The sequence below is a fragment of the Canis lupus genome, chromosome 1, assembly GCF_011100685.1.
Source record: "Canis lupus familiaris isolate Mischka breed German Shepherd chromosome 1, alternate assembly UU_Cfam_GSD_1.0, whole genome shotgun sequence".
NCBI classification, from domain to species: domain Eukaryota; kingdom Metazoa; phylum Chordata; class Mammalia; order Carnivora; family Canidae; genus Canis; species Canis lupus.
Genome location: NC_049222.1, coordinates 105,261,726 through 105,279,169, shown reverse-complemented (window position 1 = coordinate 105,279,169; position 17,444 = coordinate 105,261,726). Strand labels below are relative to the sequence as shown.

General features: G+C 43.8%; 1 long non-coding RNA gene across 4 annotated transcripts in view; it reads left to right on the top strand.

The window, feature by feature from the left end:
• Positions 1 to 405: 405 nt before the first annotated feature.
• LOC119875996 overlaps positions 406 to 17,444 on the top strand; it is an 80,885-nt gene continuing 63,846 nt past the window's right edge. For 3 of the 4 annotated variants that reach the window (XR_005354491.1, XR_005354489.1, XR_005354488.1), the window contains exon 1: positions 431 to 1,081. This is a non-coding gene — a long non-coding RNA (uncharacterized LOC119875996). Of the gene's footprint in view, positions 1,082 to 17,444 lie in introns of all 4 variants that reach the window. The other variant, XR_005354490.1, reaches the window with a different exon arrangement.

The following is a 17,444-nucleotide window of genomic DNA, read 5'->3' as shown; positions in this document are numbered from 1 at the left end:
TGACCAAATAATGTTGGTAAAAATGGCACATTTCGCATAAGTTTTCACACTTCACATTCCAGTTTGCAACTCTAGTACAGATGGGTTCATTTCTCGCTTAACTAAATTGCTTCAATTAAATTCTGGATCCAGCGCTGGCCCCACATCCACTCCCCATGGAAGACGAGGTCCCAGACCACCGAGTCTGGCTCGCCTCTTCCAGGAAGCACATAACTACCTCTATGATAAAGCTGGTTTTTTTTTTTTTTTTTTTTTGATAAAGCTGTTTTTTCGCCTCACTTTCAGAAAACGTAAACATGTTAGGTTTCGACACAATCGGCCCAAACGACTATAGCTCTACGTCAGACATCAATTTAGAATACGCAGGCAGCAATCCTCGACACGACATAAACTCAAGGGTTGGAAATTCCGAACCTTGGGGGCGAGTCGGGAGGAAACCAAGCCCCACCCAAGACCCCGCCCAACAGTCGGGGCCTCGCTCCTGAAAGTCCAGCCAGGAGGACCCTTGTGGGCGCGCAGTATTAAAAGCTCTCCGCCTGGGTACCGCCCCACTCGCCTTCCTTTCTCCAGGAGTCCTATCCGTTTCCCTCCCATTACCGGAAGCGCTTCCCCAAAGCCCCGCCCCACCCCAGCCCGGGCTCTACGGCCTAGTGTGGCCAGAGCGCGCGTCCCGGTCGTCGCCGGAAGCGCTTCTCCCAGGCCCCGCCCCAACCCCACCCTCAGTAGGAGAGCGTCCAGGCCAGCCCATTCTTCACAACCCGCCGGGCTATTGCCGGGAGGGACACGCCCCAGCCCGGGTCCGCCAAGTTCTCGCACTCTCCCGAAACCTCTTACCCCGACCCTTTGCCGGAAGCGCTCCCCCCAAGGCCACGCCTCAGTGCCGCCCTTCTACCGGCGCGCACGCGCAGTTTTTACAGCCTCCCCTCCCCCAAGCGGCTAGAGCCGTTAGAAGATCGCCAAGGTTTCGACTGTTTTCGGTGTTTTCTGTTCTCCACGTGAGCGTCTCTGTCCTCAGGCCTGCACCCCTTGTTCTGGGTTCTCCACGCACGTTAGCGTCCCCTCACCTGCGCCTCCCACCGCGGTAAGTCCCGCGTCGCCGAGAGACACGGATCCCTGCGGGCGGCGCTGCGGCCCCGGAGGTCCGGCTGGTTTTGGTTCAGCTGGTTCAGAGGCCATCCCCGCCTGGGGTCTTCCGAGCCTCGGGCCCACGCAGTCCCCGGCGCCCCTGCCCCTCGCGCCGCGTGAGAACAGGGAGAGGGGCGCGTGCGCCTCGCCCCGCAGCCCGGCCCGGCGGCTGCCCCTGGCCCTGGGATCGCGCAGACCCCCAGCCTCCTGAGGTCTCCGCGGGGCAGCCCCGCCTGTGGAGAGAGGACCGATGCCCGGGAAGGGCCCTCTCTTCGGGGCGGGCTCTCAGGAGGGACTTAGGTCCGGGAGGCGGCGGGGAGTCACGGAGCGGGTCCCCTCCCCCAGGCGAGGATTGGGGGGCCTCGTGGAAGCCGTGGCTGCGGAAGGGAGGCCAGGACTCCGTGGGGCCTGAACTCTCGATCCTGGATCGAGAGTTACACGTAGAACCTCCGGATCCTGGAATTTTTTTAAAAGGTTACGAGCTGATAAAGACGAAGTGCCCCCTGCTTCATTTAGGCCGCGCTTTCAAAATTCAGTTAGACGCAATTCTCCCTGAAGTCAGATGTTCTGAGGGAATTTGTGAAAAAAGCTTTCCTTCTGCACCTTAGTGAACCCAGCTGCAGCGTGGAGATGATGGACAAGAGCAGGGTTTCTGAACCCTGAAGTGACTGGCAGTTTTGTATGTGTGTCTGTGTGGCACTTTTCTGCAAGAGGGTAGCAGTGGTACTTAGAAGCTAAAGATGGCCCCAGCCCAACAATGATAAAAACTGAGGAAAGAAGCAGGGCAAAGGCTCAGACAATAAATTTACAGAGTAAATCTGAAGTCAGATCTTGTCAGTTCCAGCATTAAACTCTCCACAGGTTTCCCACTGCCATCATAAAAAAATCCATGCTCTTGGATATGTCACCAAAAAGCATAGGCAGCTTGGGATGAAATAGATAAATGGGCTTAATCGAAATTAAACATTTTGTACATCAGAAATTTATTGATGGGGAAAAGCAATTCTCCACAGAATGGGAGAAGATATTTGCCAATCACATATTTTATAAGGAACTAATATCCAGAATATATGAAGACCTACAATTCAGGAATTACTAAAACATACAACTCAATTTTAAAAACGGGCAAAAGGGGGATCCCTGGGTGGCTCAGCGGTTTAGCGCCGCCTGCCTTTGGCCCAGGGCATGATCCTGGAGTCCCAGTATCCAGTCACACATCCGGCTACCGGCATGGGGCCTGCTTCTCCCTCCTCCTGTGTCTCTGCCTCTCTCTCTCTCTCTCTCTCTCTCTGTGTCTCTCATGAATAAATAAATAAATCTTTTAAAAAAATATAATAAAAATGGGAACATCCCATCTTTAAAAAACTAAAAATAAAAAAATAAAAACGGGCAAAAGACTTGATTAGACAGTTCTTCAAAGACGAGGCATACAGTAAGCCAATGAAAAAATGCTCGATATCAGTTATCATTTTGGAAAGCAAATATAAACCACATTGAGATACCCTTGATACTCTTCACACTCTTAGCAATGTCTATTATCAAAACAAAACCAAAATAAGTGTTGGAGAAGATCTGAAGGAGTCGAATCCTTCGGGAATGTAATGGTGTAGCCCCTATGAAAAAGAGTGTAGTGATTTCCAAAACATTAAAGATAGAATTACCCATTGCCCATTGATCCACCAATTCCACTTCTTTTTTTTTTTTTTTTTTTTTTAAGATTTTATTTATTCATGAGAGACACAGAGAGAGAGGCAGAGACATAGGCAGAGGGAGAAGCAGGCTTCATGCACGGAGCCTGATGGGGAACTCTACCCCAGGACTCCAGGATCACGCCCTGTGCCTAAGGCAGGGGCTAAACCACTGAGCCACCCAGGGATCCCCCACCAATATCACTTCTGGGTATGTACCAATGAAATAGAAAGCAGGGACCCCAAGAGGTATTTTTACACTTGTGTTCATTACAGCATTCATAATAGCCAAAATGATAAATACAACCCAAATGTGCATCAGTGGATGAATGGGTAAATGAAGGTGGTGTATACATCCAACAGAGAGCATTGCTCAGCCTTAAAAATTTAGGAAGGTAATTCTGAAATAGTCTACAACATGGATAAACTTTGGAAATATGCTAATTGCATAAAAAGCCAGATACAGAAGGCCAAATGTGTTTATCCACTTATATAAATTACCTTAAGTAGCCAAATTCATAGATATAGAAAAGTAGAGTGGTGGTTGCCAGTGGCTGGGGACAAGGAGGTATGGGCAGTTATTGTTCGATGGCTATAGAGTTTTGGGAAGATAAAATTTCCAGGGATAGGGGCGCCTGGGTGGCTCAATCAGTTAAGCGTCAGCCTTTAACTCAGGTCTTGATGCCAGGGTCCTGGGATCAAGCCCCACACGGGGCTCTCTGCTCAGCAGGGAGTCTGCTTCTCCTTTTCTTTCTGCTCCCCTTACCACCTTGTCCTTGTGTGTGCACGTGCTCTTGCTCACTCTCTCTATCAAATAAAATCTTTTAAAAAATAAAAAAGTTCCTGAGATAGAGGTGGTGATGGTTGCATAAGAGTGTGAATGTCCTTAATACCACTGAACTATATAGTAAGTAAAATGTGTTAAAATGGTAAATTTTAAGAAATGTATATTTTACCCCTTTACCTCCCACTTCCCCATCCCTGCATATCCAGGCTCTTTACTGAGGCTGCTGAGCTCTGTGTCATCAGGACTCCTGCCAGCCTCATATTGAGAGCTTACCCTCTTAGAGCTACCTGTGCCTTAGTCACATTTGCCTTTCCTCTGTTACCAAACACCAAAACCTTTTCTGTCTCAGGTCTTTGTCCTTGTACTGGGCTGAACTTTTCGTTCCTTGGGCATCATGACTGGCTCTTTACCCTTCAGTCTACATGGACATGAGTGCCTTGGTCTTGAGTGGGTGGATCCAAGAGTTGCACTGCAGCTTCCACTCCACAAGTGACTTCTGTAGGGTCTCTTGAGGGCAAGACTCATTATCCAACTGATAGTGGAATTATAGGAAAAATAGAGAAGATTTGGGGGTTACTTTTGGTATTTTAGGGGAACTGTCACTAGGTTGGAAGCCAAGGTTTTACATGCATTTGGGGGTATGTAAATGATAATTTGGGGTGCTTCCATAGAAGGTGCTAGATCTTGTTGGAATATGTATGTCATTAGAGACATTATTTTATTTGGTAGATTATGGAAGTGCCAGCATTTGGAATGAGGTTATTGTAAATGAAAATATGGCATCAGGGGTTAGTGGGTCCTTGGACATCTTTATGTGTATTATTCCATCATAAATACTGGAGTTGTTGGGGTCTGGAATGTGCTGTGGGACTCCATAGCTGAATAGAGGGATCCTGATGGAGTGTTCAGGGAATACATTGGAGATCATGGGAGGTTTGTAAGAGTGTCTGAGTCCAGGAGGGAAAAAGGTGCCCAGGAGGCAGGTGGCAGGTAGGGCTTTCCGAAGGTGTATCACTGGGCACAGCTGGGGAGAGGCTGTGAATATAAAGGCATATTATCCCAGGAATCAGAGCATAGACACCACTACAGTGATCTGCCGCTCAAAGGCTTATCCTTGGGATTGTGCTTGAGGAAAAGATGCAGCTACTACTTCTTTTCTGCCAAGCCAGTGCTGGCTTCTCCATATTGGCCTCTCCCTGCCCTTCCCAACATGTGTGCACACGTGTACACAGACATGCAGAATCACAAGGTAGCTGGAGAGCAGAGGGACAGATGTTTTAAACTAAATATGGGGCAGGTTTCTCCAAGAAGGAAGAGGTCACTGCATCCTGGGAAGCATTTGGAAAGGATGGCAAACACTAAGGGTGGGGTGTTGGAGAAATACAGTAAAGACAATATTTCTGGCTACCCAGAGAAACCTCTCCACCAAAGTTGAAGACAAAACAGTTTTATTATTGAGTGAGTATTAAGCCAGAATATGATGCACATCACAGGGAATTGCCAACAAGATTTCAAAGGCAGAAAGAAATGTTTCCTTCCTTCCTTCCTTCCTTCCTTCCTTCCTTCCTTCCTTCCTTCCTTCCTTCCTTCCTTCCTTCCTTCTTTTCTTTCTTTTTTAAAGATTTTATTTATTTATTCATGAGAGAGAGGCAGAGACACAGGCAGAGGGAGAAGCAGGCTCCATGCAGGGAGCCCGACATAGGACTCGATCCTGGGTCTCCGGGATCACGCCTTGGGCTGACGGTGGCGCTAAACCACTGAGCCACCTGGGCTGCCCTGGATCAATGAGATCTTTTTTTTTTTTTTTTTTTTTTTAAGGTTTTATTTATTTCATCCTTTCTTTATTGCCAACCAGGTACATGTTATACCCATGTCTGCAAACTAAACAACTAGTCTCAAGAGGATTGATGGCATAGTTCATCCTGTATCATTGTGGTAATTGTGTGGTGATTTTGTGTTAGCAAATGGTCTTGATTCAAGGTAAAAGTAAAAATTCTCTTGGCTCTGTGACAGCGTTTTTATACCTTGGCACCAGATACCTGATTGAATTTGTCTTTTTACTTGTAATGGCAGATGGGCACAGTCTTCCTTGATATTTATGTTTCAAAGATAATAGCTCCTGGATCCTAAGAAAAACATTCTTGGGCTGTAAAAGTGGCCAGAGGCTTATGGAGGAGAGAAAGAATTTATAATTGAAAATGTTCTTGTTTTTAGTAAATGCTCTATGAAAACAGGGGAAGAAAGCCTCTTAACTATTTTTTTTTTTTTGTCAGAATTTTATCATTATAATTATTTATTTGCCCTTACATGAGTTAAAGCTCCAGGATTGGAATGGAGGCACGGGAACTGGAGAAAGAAGTTCTCCTCCCTGGGTGATTCGGTGCTCTGAAGTTTATAAAGACTGGCTGATGAAATGCCATTCTATTTAGAAAAAACGTTATTTTCCCCAAAGGCACACGCTCGCCCTATCTACACGATTTCCCCTTCATCCTTCATCTTTTCTGGAATGGCAAAGTGGGTGCTTCCACAGGTGGGTGACCTAAGGGGAAAAGTTGGTCAGTCGGCGCCACTACTGTATCCCTCCTGCCAGTCTTTCAGCTTCTCCTGTACTGTGCTATTCACAGACACTTCCTACTCTACTCTCAGTTTGTACAGTCTTAGACCAAATAATTCAGGATCTGGGGCCATGAATATTTCAGCCAAAATGTCATTGCAAAGTCAGAAATCTTAGATACCAAAAAAAAAGAAAGAAAGAAAGAAAGAAAGAAAGAAAGAAAGAAAGAAAGAAAGAAAGAAATCTTAGATACCAGGATTGTCTCTCCATCAGTGAGTCTCAGCAGCCCAGAGACCTCTCCTCCCAGCCTTCAGGTGCCTTTACTGCTGAAGTGGGTGTGCTCAGCCCAAGGTAGCTATGGCAACAGTTCAACTCCATGGGTTTTTTACATGTGCCCTTCTTACCTGCTGGGAATGAGGAGAGTGGTCTCAGTGAAGGACCTGTGGCTCTGTCCTTCTCTGCTGTCCCTGGTCAGCTTCCCCTTCACTTGTGAGAAGACTGTGTTAAGGATAACCAGGACCTTTGCATACATCAGCCCAGAGCATGAAGGTTATGCTTGAAACCTTCAAACATTCATGCAGTACATGTGGGGTCTGGACTAAATGCAGGTTTTTTCCTCTTCTAGGGTTATAAATGGTAAACCCCAGTATCCTGAATATACTCTCCTCCTCATCTAGGTTATTTTAAAAGATGGTGACAGACAAATCTTTCACTTACTAACAGCCACACAATTTAAGTGCCCCCCAGACAAAGGACTGATGTAACCATTCCCTAGATTTCCTTGCTTTCGCCTCCACATCATCTCATCCAGCCCTGCCTACTTTGTTCTGTCTTCCATCACAGCTGGAGGAAAACATAAACCCAGGTTGACTGGCCTTTTTTTTTTTTTTTTTTTTTTTTTTTTTAAGATTTTATTTATTCATGAAAGAAAGAGAGAGGCAGAGACACAGGCAGAGGGAGAAGCAGGCTCCGGGCAGGGAGCCTGATGCGGAACTTGATCCCGGGACTCCAGGATCACGCCCTGGGCCAAAGGCAGGCACTAAACCGCTGAGCCACCCAGGGATCCAGGTTGACTGGTCTTAACTCAATTTCTGGACTACCTCGTCTGGAATTTCCGTATTTGCCTACCATACCTTTTCCTCTAGAGCCCCTGAGAAAGGCAGCTCCTTCTTTCCCATCTTCATTTTCAGTCCAAGACCATCTGTCTGAGCACCTGGGAATGATGGGAAAGAGATCTTCCTGACTGGGCCCTCTGCCTGCCTCAATGTCTAGATCTTCTTCACTATGAATAAGGAATGGACTATCCCTGCACCCAGCTGTTCCCCCACCCTGAGAGTGTGCACTACCTCCCACACCCTTCAGGTCCCAGGGTGAAATTTGCATCCTGACCACATGCGCTCCATTTTTACCTCTAGAGAATTATTTTTGTTATCATACACAGACTGTGGTATAGCCTAACCTTAACAAAGCCCTTTATTCACTACATTCTCTCATGTTTACAACAAAAAATTTCTTTTATGGATGTCTTCTCCTTTAATAAGAGCCTTTTTTTTTTTTTTGCTCACAGTCAGAGCAAAATATGCAAACATCGTCATTGTATTCTCTCCTCAGTGTTGCCTGCAGTGTATACTTGACCCTTATCCAATCAGGCTTTCCCATCTACTGTTCCACTCTCCTTGTCAGGGGCAGTGATGTCCTGTTCTCTAGAAATATTGGTTAATTCACTGTCCTCAACTGTCTGATGAGCAACATGTTGAATAGTGTGATTACTCCTTCTTCCTTAAAAGATCATTTTTTCATGGCTTTAGGACATCCCACTATTGACAAATCTGTCATCTGTATGCCTGTTTCAATTTTCTTCTCTCTACCTTGTTCACTTCTCAGTTTGCTCTGCTGATTTTTTTCTCAGCTCCTTGCTCTCTGATTGGAGGAAAGCTAGTTTTGGGCCTCTTCTCCATCTATACCTGTTGACTTTCCATGGTACCACATCTCAGGGCTTTGAACACCCTGAGGTCTCCTAGGTCCACACTCCATTTCAGACCTCCACCCTGAATGCCAGATTGTGTTTTCCAGGTGTCTCCTTGTCGCCTGTGCTCGCACATCTAACAGGCATCTCCACCTTACAGTGTCCAAACATGACCTCCTGAACTCCCACAATTTTGTTCCTTGCAGTCCTCCACCTCCCAGTTAAGAGCAATGCCATCTTCCTGGGGTGATATCTTGGCATATTTTCGAAGTACACAGCATGTTTTCAAAATATTACAGCAAAATACATTGTGTGTGTGTTTTCACTTAAGATAGGTAAAAAAAAAATTAGATACTAACTTAAGATGGGTGAGAGACTACATGGCTTCCAAAATTCACTTGGGAAAGGGGAGAACAGTTTCTGAAGACCATGGCCACCCATTCCTGATCTACTTCTGTGACCTGATCCCCTGCTTGTCTCCTCCCTTACTGGGATTAAGGCCCAAGTTGTTTTTGCTGTTGCTGGGACCAGGGTCAGCACTGCCTCAGGGCTTTTCCAAGGGTGGTCCCTCTGCCTAGAATTCTCTGACTCTTCAAATGCATGTGGTGAACTTCCTTCCCCAGGTCTTTGTTGTAATATCACCTCCTAATGGGGACAGGTTTCTGTTTCATCCTTGAACTTGTTTCAGGTATTCTCCATTAGGAAACTCTCTGTCAACAGACTTTTACTGTTGTATGCGTTACTTTAACAATGGTGCTGTGGGTTCCATCCTAAATAAAGCCTGACCCTTTGGTTCTGGTGCAAGCTCTGCCATTTATTACCTGTTCGACCAGAGGCACATCCTTAGAGTGTGTGTGACAGAGTTGGGTCAAATGTAAGATGGGAACAAATACTAATTTAATTGGATGCTATGTCTTTATACAAGTTAGCACTTGTAAAGCTTTAGAGTAACGCTTACCATATGGGGAGTGTTCAAAACTTCTGATCTGTTCTGATATCATCAGTTTCCCATTTTTCCAATTTTCACCTTTCGTTGATGCTACTGTGCACTTCGTCATCCTGAAGACACTATTCATGCTCTAGCTCATGTAGACGTTAGCTGTCATTTAATGTGTACAACATACTATATAGAACTCATATATAGTTTATCACTGGTCAACATCTTTTCATTGTGTATATTTTTTTCCTTTCCTTCAAATAATAATCTCATCTCTATATTTGAATGTATTGTGGAGATAATATAAATCTTCTATTCTTCCTGGGCCCACTATTGTCTCTTAGAGGCCCATTTAGTAATTTGGTGACTAGAAAATCATTCTCTTGACCGGTGATACTAACTTCCAATGCTAGTGTGATGTCGGTTTGTTGACCTATCTTCCATGAATATATCAGTGGAAGGTTAACAAACATCCTTAAATCTCAGGCATCTTTAATTTTTCTTTGTCCTAATGTAGAAGATCATGTTGTTTTTTCTTCTGTACCATTATTTTTTTCTGATGTATTTTAATTTCACGAAATTCTACTTGTATTCTCTTAAAAGTAGAAAAATACATTTTCTTAGATATTCTTTGCTTGTCAGTACATTATTTACAAAAGTATATTCATCTTCTGAGTATCAACTTCCTTTTCTCTTTTTTTTTTTTTTTTTTTTTTTTTAAATATTTTATTTATTTATTCATGAGAGACACACAGAGCAAGGCAGAGACACAGGCAGAGGGAGAAGCAGGCTCCATGCATCGGGAGCCCGACGTGGGATTTGATCCCAGGTCTCCAGGATCGCGCCCTGGGCCAAAGGCAGGCGCCAAACCGCTGCGCCACCCAGGGATCCCAACTTCCTTTTCTCTTATTTCACGTTTTGTTTCTTGGCTTTTTAAAAAATCTTTTTGCTTACTCATATATTGCATTGAGGTTCCAAGCTTTGCATTCTTTCTGTGAGTTTTATAACTCTGGAAGAGCATCATTTGAGGTGATAATTGTAAATGAAAATATCCTCATGGTATACCAGAGAAAGTCCTTGTGTCTAGAATCTGGAATAGCACTAATATTTCTTCCAGAGACTCATGTGGTGACCTCAGGCAAACTGCTTAACTTCTGTTGTTCTCCTTCCCTTTTTTTGGGATTACTTCTGACCAATATTGTTTACTATTGAACTGTTTATGGTACTCAAAGCCCAAACTGACTAGTTCATCTGTCAGGGCTGAAAATAGCCCATCTCTACAAGGTTGCCATGGCATTCCACTCTGGTTTTGTACTTAAAACACTACCTAAAGTGACCATGAAAAGTACCTTTCTTTTCCATTCAGTCATCATATTATACCCTCTACTTCACTTCTCCATTTCATTAGGTATATATAGAGTTCATTATTTCCCTTTTGTTTTAATCATTTTATTAAATTTAGGAATATTGACATATATTAGTTTCTGGTGTACAAAATAATGATTCAGTATTTGTATAAATTGTGAAACAATCACCACAGTAAATCTAGTTAACATCCGTTAACAAACATTGTTACAAGAATTTTTTTTCTTGGGACTCCTGGGTGGCTCAGCGGTTGAGCGTCTGCCTTTGGCTCAGGACATGATCCCGCAGTCCCTGGGATCAAGTCCCATATCGGGCTCCCTGCATGGAGCCTGCTCTCCGCTCTGCCTATATCTCTGCCTATCTCTTGGGGTCTCTCATGAATAAATAAATAAAATCTTAAAAAAAGAAAAAAAGAATTCTTTTTCTTGGATGAGAACTTTTAAGATCTATTTTCAGCAATTTTCACGTATGCAGTATTGTATGTATATAATTTATCTTGCACAATATTGTAAAATCTCAATAGTTTAGCAGATGGAAATTCTCTGATGGAAAAGTCTAACAAATCCAAATATGGGATGTATGACTTGAAATGCTCTTTTGTAGATGTATCTGAGCACTCATTTCTAACTGACCCTTCGATCTCTTTCCTTCTCTCATTTTTGTGAAATAAGTACTTTCCTGCTGGCCTCTTGGTGAAATGTGCTTTCATTTCAGCAACTGTTTATATTAGGGATGTGGCCATAGATTTATCTGAGGAGGAGTGGGAGTGCTTGGACTTTGCTCAGAGGGTCTTGTACAGGGATGTGATATTGGAGAGGTAGAGGAACCTGGTCTCCCTGGGTGAAGATTAGTTTCCCTACAGAGGTTGGGAACTGCCTGAGTTATCTTTGTGTTTCTGTTGAGAGTTTCTTGGGAGCCCCTGCCCTGCTTGATTGAGATTAAAGTCCTGTTGATTCAGAAATAAAATGCTGCATCATCTGAATTTCAACCGCATCTGAATTTCAACCCCCACCCTTTTATCAGATGATATGCTCACTACTTGCAGGTTAGTGGTGGTGCTAGAGGTTGAGGAGGAACAAGACCTCATGTCAAAACTTTAAAATATCAGATTGCCTGGTTTTACTCCTGTAATTTTGATTCAGTAGCTCTGGGAAGAGAGCTGGATATCTGTATGTGTCAAACATTTTTAAGCATTTGGAAGAAAAGTGTCAGTGAACAAATTTGTGAAGTGCTATTCTAGACCCATCTGTAATGAATGTCCTTGGTCTCAGCTGACAAAGGGCTGGGAATACCCAAGGACATCATCTACCGGTTTCCATGTCAACAGGAATCTCTTTCTGAGCTGAATATGAACTCCATTGTGGAGCACGGGAGAGCTCTGGAACCTCAAGAGTGGGGTGAAACTAGCAGCAAAACCCAGGTGCGTGGGAAGGCGTCAAAGATGTGAACACCAGTAAGGGTCAGGTGGCAGAGAGGAAGTGACTTCCTGAAATGCCATTTGGGATATTCTCCCCAGATGGGATAGGTGGTTGGAAAAGAAGAGTTGATTTTTCATGGACTCTCAAAGGAACCCGTTCTATCCCTCCCTTACTCTCTTCTTTGTATGTATGTTTCCTGCACTCCTCAGTGGTACTGCAGCTCTTGTCCACAACAAGGGCAAAGTCTTCATCCTGACCAGATATGCTGGTCTCTGCCCCCTGGGGCCCTTTACTGGTTCAGCCTTGGGGAGCACATGGAGTGCTCTTTGTGAGGGCCATTCTTCCTCCTTTGGCCTCTCCTTCTCTGGTCAGTCACATATATCTGATCTGATGCCACCCCTCACCCTGACTGTGGGCCTTCTCCAGCTTGCATTCAGTTTCATGTGCTGAGTGACCTATCATGATAGAAACGTTGGCTGCTCTTTTGCGTCTAGGGCTCGAGGCAGGTGCATGGCTTTCTCAAGCCCTCTGCCTGTGCTGTGCCTCCACTATATCCTCATGTCCACTTTCACCCCTCAGCGGCATGTGTACTAGGAATAGAGTCGTTCTTCTGAGATTGCTACTCAGCAGTGCTGTATAGACAATGGGTGGGGAAAACCTTTGTTTGATTCCCAGTCCTTCAAGGGGAGTATATCTCAGGCTTCAGGCCCTCAGCCTGAAGACTACAGGCAGACCCCAGGTCCTGTTTGAATATCCCACAGAGTTGAACCCCTTTATTTTAGTTTACTGTTTTTTCTTTGTCTCCCTTTTGCAGTTCCTCTTTAGTCTGTGAGTGTGGGAAAGTCTTGGCTCTTCTGATTTCCTGGTTTCATAAGTTTGGATGGTTTGGCCTCTGAAATTTTCTTGGTTCTGAACTACAGTTCCTCAGTGTCTGAAAATTTATTCTCATATTTTCTGCTGTGATAACCCAGCCTTTAGGTGCTGGACAGCTTGTGGTGAAGTGTCTCCCATGAGGAGTTTTACTGGATCAAAGAGCATTCTGGATGGAGAATACTTCTATTTAGATGTCACAGCATCATCCTGCTAAGTAGAGACATGGTCCCTGAAGTACCTGAGTAGAGCGGTCAGCATATTCCAGATGTTGCTACTGATTATAGTCTGAGAGCCTGGCTTATGGCTCCAGTTCTGGTTTTTGGAGTGTCACAGAAGTGTCTCTCAAAGGCATTGTGGCAATGTTGATGGAGTACATTAAGCATTATTCTCCTTGATTTGGTGTGAACAAGTACAGGAATTTATTCTAGGTAGAAAATTCCCTGCCTTCATAACCCCATCTATGCTGACCAACTATTATTCATGCAACAGTGTTCATTCTGTGTGTGTGTTGCTGCTCTTTCTTCAACAAATAAGATGTTGATTTACTATGTTGAGGAATTATGAGTTCATGTTGTGTACCTTTTTTTTTTTTAAATTTTTTATTTATTTATGATAGTCACAGAGAGAGAGAGAGGCAGAGACACAGGCAGAGGGAGAAGCAGGCTCCATGCACCGGGAGCCCGATGTGGGATTCGATCCCGGGTCTCCAGGATCGCGCCCTGGGCCAAAGGCAGGCACCAAACCGCTGCGCCACCCAGGGATCCCATGTTGTGTACCTTATTGAACTCTACCCCATTTCTGTAGTTGAAAATGCTATTACTTTGATCTGCAGGTTTCCATGTATTACAAATGAACCTATTATGTATTTAATCATTGATTATGTACTTTTGATGATATTCATCAGAGTTCTTTGTTTTATACCTGTAATTTGTGGTACTGTTTGATCAGGGAATGAATGTTGTTTCATATATTTCACAAGACTTCCTTCTTGAGTGTTAAGGGTTATAGCAGAGCAGGTGTTTTCCCAAAACCTATATAATCTCTAGAATTTTGGGAAAATATAATCATATTTATCCTTCCTTCATCTGTTTTGCTTGAGTTAATACCTGCTTATTAACAAATACCTTTCCCATTTGGATGAAATTGGATTTTTAAAATTGGGAATATTGGATATTGCAAACAGGTACGACCTGGCTGTGGCAAAACCAAAGGCAAGTCTGGGTAACAAAAAGAGGAAAAAGGAGTCGAGAAGGCTGTTGTAAAAGTTATTTGGAGTAAACTGGAAGTTGGAAGTATGGTGGTTTTTCATTTTCTGAGCTGTTGCATGTGAAGCATAAAGGAAGTATCTCTTTCTCTGGCTGGAGTAGTATCCATATACAAGGTAAGATCTATGTAAGGTCAAGTTTTCCTCTTCCTGTTGGGTCTACAGTTGACTAGGAATAGTAGAGCATGAGAGCTCTACTTGTGGAAACCTTCAGAGTTCATTTTAGTGAGATTTCCTGTTACTACTGTCCATGTTACCATTTGACCGACATCTCAACATTTTCCCTATCCTTAACTCCTGGCAACAAACACTCTTTTTATTTTTATGACTTTAACTTTTTTAATATATTTCACATATAAATATATGTAGAGAGATATATATGTATATATATTCATTTATTTATGTGTGTATATATGTTTCATACAGTGTGTGTATATATATATGTGTGTATTCTGCATATGGCTTATTTCATGTAATAAAATGTCCTTCAAGTTTTAGGGGCCGAGTGCAGGCTCTCCCAAATTGGGCTATTTTTGCATGAAGATTATTTTGAGCTAAAAAGCAATCAAAACCCAGCAGATTCAAGAGAGCCTTTATTTTTTTTTTCTTTTTAAAGATTTTTAAAATTTATTTATTCATGAGACACACACAGAGAGAGGCAGAGACACAGGCAGAGGGAGAAACAGGCTCCATGCAGGAAGCCTGATGTGGGACTCGATTCCAGGACTCCAGGATCATGCCCTGAGCCAAAGACACACTCAACCGCTGAGCCACCCAGGTGTCCTAAGAAGAGCCTTTAAATAAATAATAAATAGCAAAACTGCCCCAGGAAGAGTTGTCACCATAGATAATTACATTAGGGTATAATCTAGGTATTGTGGACAGGGAAGAACCCAAGCCCTGTTTGATCAAAGTCCTCTATGTCCCGTTGTTCTGAGTGGCTGGCAAACATTTATTTACCAAACGTGAATCCTTTTTTTTTTTTAAGGTTTTATTTATTTATTCATGAGAGAGACAGACAGAGAGAGGCAGAGACACAGGCAGAGGGAGAAGCAGGCTCCATGCAGGGAGCCTGACATGGGACTCGATCCCAGGTCTCCAGGATCACACTCTGGGCGGAAGGTGGCACTAAACCGCTGAGCCACCCGGGCTGCCCACGTGTATTCTTTTTCATCTTCCCGTGAATTGCATTTCTTCCTTTGAAGTCCCAGACCTTTACCTTTTTCTTTTTAGTTCCGAATGACATATTTGCATCATTTTGCCTGTCATTGGAATTTTCATGTCCGTGAAAATTTCCCATACATATGTCCTTCTTTTTATTTTCTCCTGTTAATTTGTCTATGTCAATTTGATTCTTAGACAAGCTAGAAGAACCTTGAAAGGGACAGGGATTTTTGTTGCCAAATAAAGTTCATCCTGCTGCTGCAAATGGAAGAATTTCCTTAGATAGGTTGATATCTTCAAAAAAACTTTCTATCTGTATTTCTTTCTATCTGTATGTAACATTTTAAAAAATGCATTTGAGTGGAAGCAGAATAATTGACTCCAAAATACATTATTGTGCATATGGATTGGTTTGACCAGAAGGCAGTTAGGACATAGCAGGATCAGAAAAAATTTCCCTCTTATCTATCTATCTATCTATCTATCTATCTATCTATCTATCTATCTATTATTTAGTTAGTTAGTTAGTTAGTTAGTTAAAGATTTTATTTATTTATTCATGAGAGACACACACAGAGAGAGGCAGAGACACAGGCAGAGGGAGAAGCAGCCTCTACGCAGGGAGCCCGACCTGGGACTCGATCCCAGGTCTCCAGGATCAGGCCCTGGACCGAAGGCGGCACTAAACCGCCGAGCCACCCGGGCTGCCCTCCCTTAATTATTTAAAAGAAATTAGATGGGGAACTGTAAAGGTTAAGATGAAGTCACTCATGTGAAGTAACCAGTCATGTCAATTAGTGATGTAAGTAGTGGAGGACATTGTAGCTAAGACCTGATATCATTCATACCAATACAGATTGGCAGTACTTGGGACTGATAGTCCTGGCAATATTGAGCGCTGTTAACCACTGGAATGAGAAGAGGCCTGCAAAGATCCAAGACTGATGAAATCCTTCAGTAAGGAAGGAAGTTATGTAGCAAACTGCAAACAGTTTTGAAGCAAACCCTTCCATGTCTGATTGCATTTGAGAGGCAACCTCCACCAAAGGTTCTGCCTGATTGATCTCTGAATGCAATAGAGATCTTCCACTGCTAGAAGACCATAAGCACTATGTGCCAAGGGCTGACCCAAAACGGACCTGAGTCCCCATCTCATATGCATGCTCAAGAGACTGACTTCACCTTTGGTTTGTTAACTTCTTACCCCTTATTGTATCATGTTTCTTGTGTGAAGTGTATAAAGCCAAGTTCAGTGCTTAGTGAAATGTTACTGAGTTTGGAATTCTCAACCTGCTTTACAATTACGTTAATCTTGCTTGCTAGTTGAATAAAACGGATGTAGAAAGACACAATTCATGTATGTGTCTTTATAGTGTTCTTGAAACAGGAATCTGTATAGGAACAAGAGCTGATACCAGAGATAACTTTTTTCTTTTTTTTTTAATTTTTTATTTATTTATGATAGTCATAGAGAGAGAGAGAGGGGCAGAGACACAGGCAGAGGGAGAAGCAGGCTCCATGCACCGGGAGCCCAACGTGGGATTCGATCCCGGGTCTCCAGGATCGCGCCCTGGGCCAAAGGCAGGCGCCAAACCGCTGCGCCACCCAGGGATCCCCAGAGATAACTTTTTTAAAAAAGATTTTTTATTTCTTCATGAGAGACACACAGAGAGTGCCAGAGACATAGGCAGAGAGAAGGCAGAGACCCCCCTGTGGGGAGCTTGATGTGGGACTTGATCCCAGGACCCCTGGATCACAACCTGAGCCAAAGGCAGTTGCTCAACCACGGAGCCACTTAGGTGCCCCCTAGATAACTTATATATCAGAAAGAGTTACCTGCCTAGCATGACAAAATTAGTTTACCACGGGCTCTTGTCATTTTCCTCTTTACAGACTTCTCCCTTTTTTTTTTTTTTTTTAAATTTTTATTTATTTATGATAGTCACACAGAGAGAGAGAGAGAGAGAGAGAGGCAGAGACACAGGCAGAGGGAGAAGCAGGCTCCATGCACCGGGAGCCCAATGTGGGATTCGATCCCGGGTCTCCAGGATCGCGCCCTGGGCCAAAGGCAGGCGCCTAACCGCTGCGCCACCCAGGGATCCCGACTTCTCCCTTTTTGAAGTTCTAAATCCCTACCCCTTTATCTGGAGGTCAGAATGGTATATAAATGTAAGTTGCATGTCTTTGAGCCTAATGTGTTTGGGGTTCCTTTAAGACATTTAATTTGGGGATCCCTGGGTGGCGCAGCGGTTTAGCGCCTGCCTTTGGACCAGGGCGCGATCCTGGAGACCCAGGATCGAATC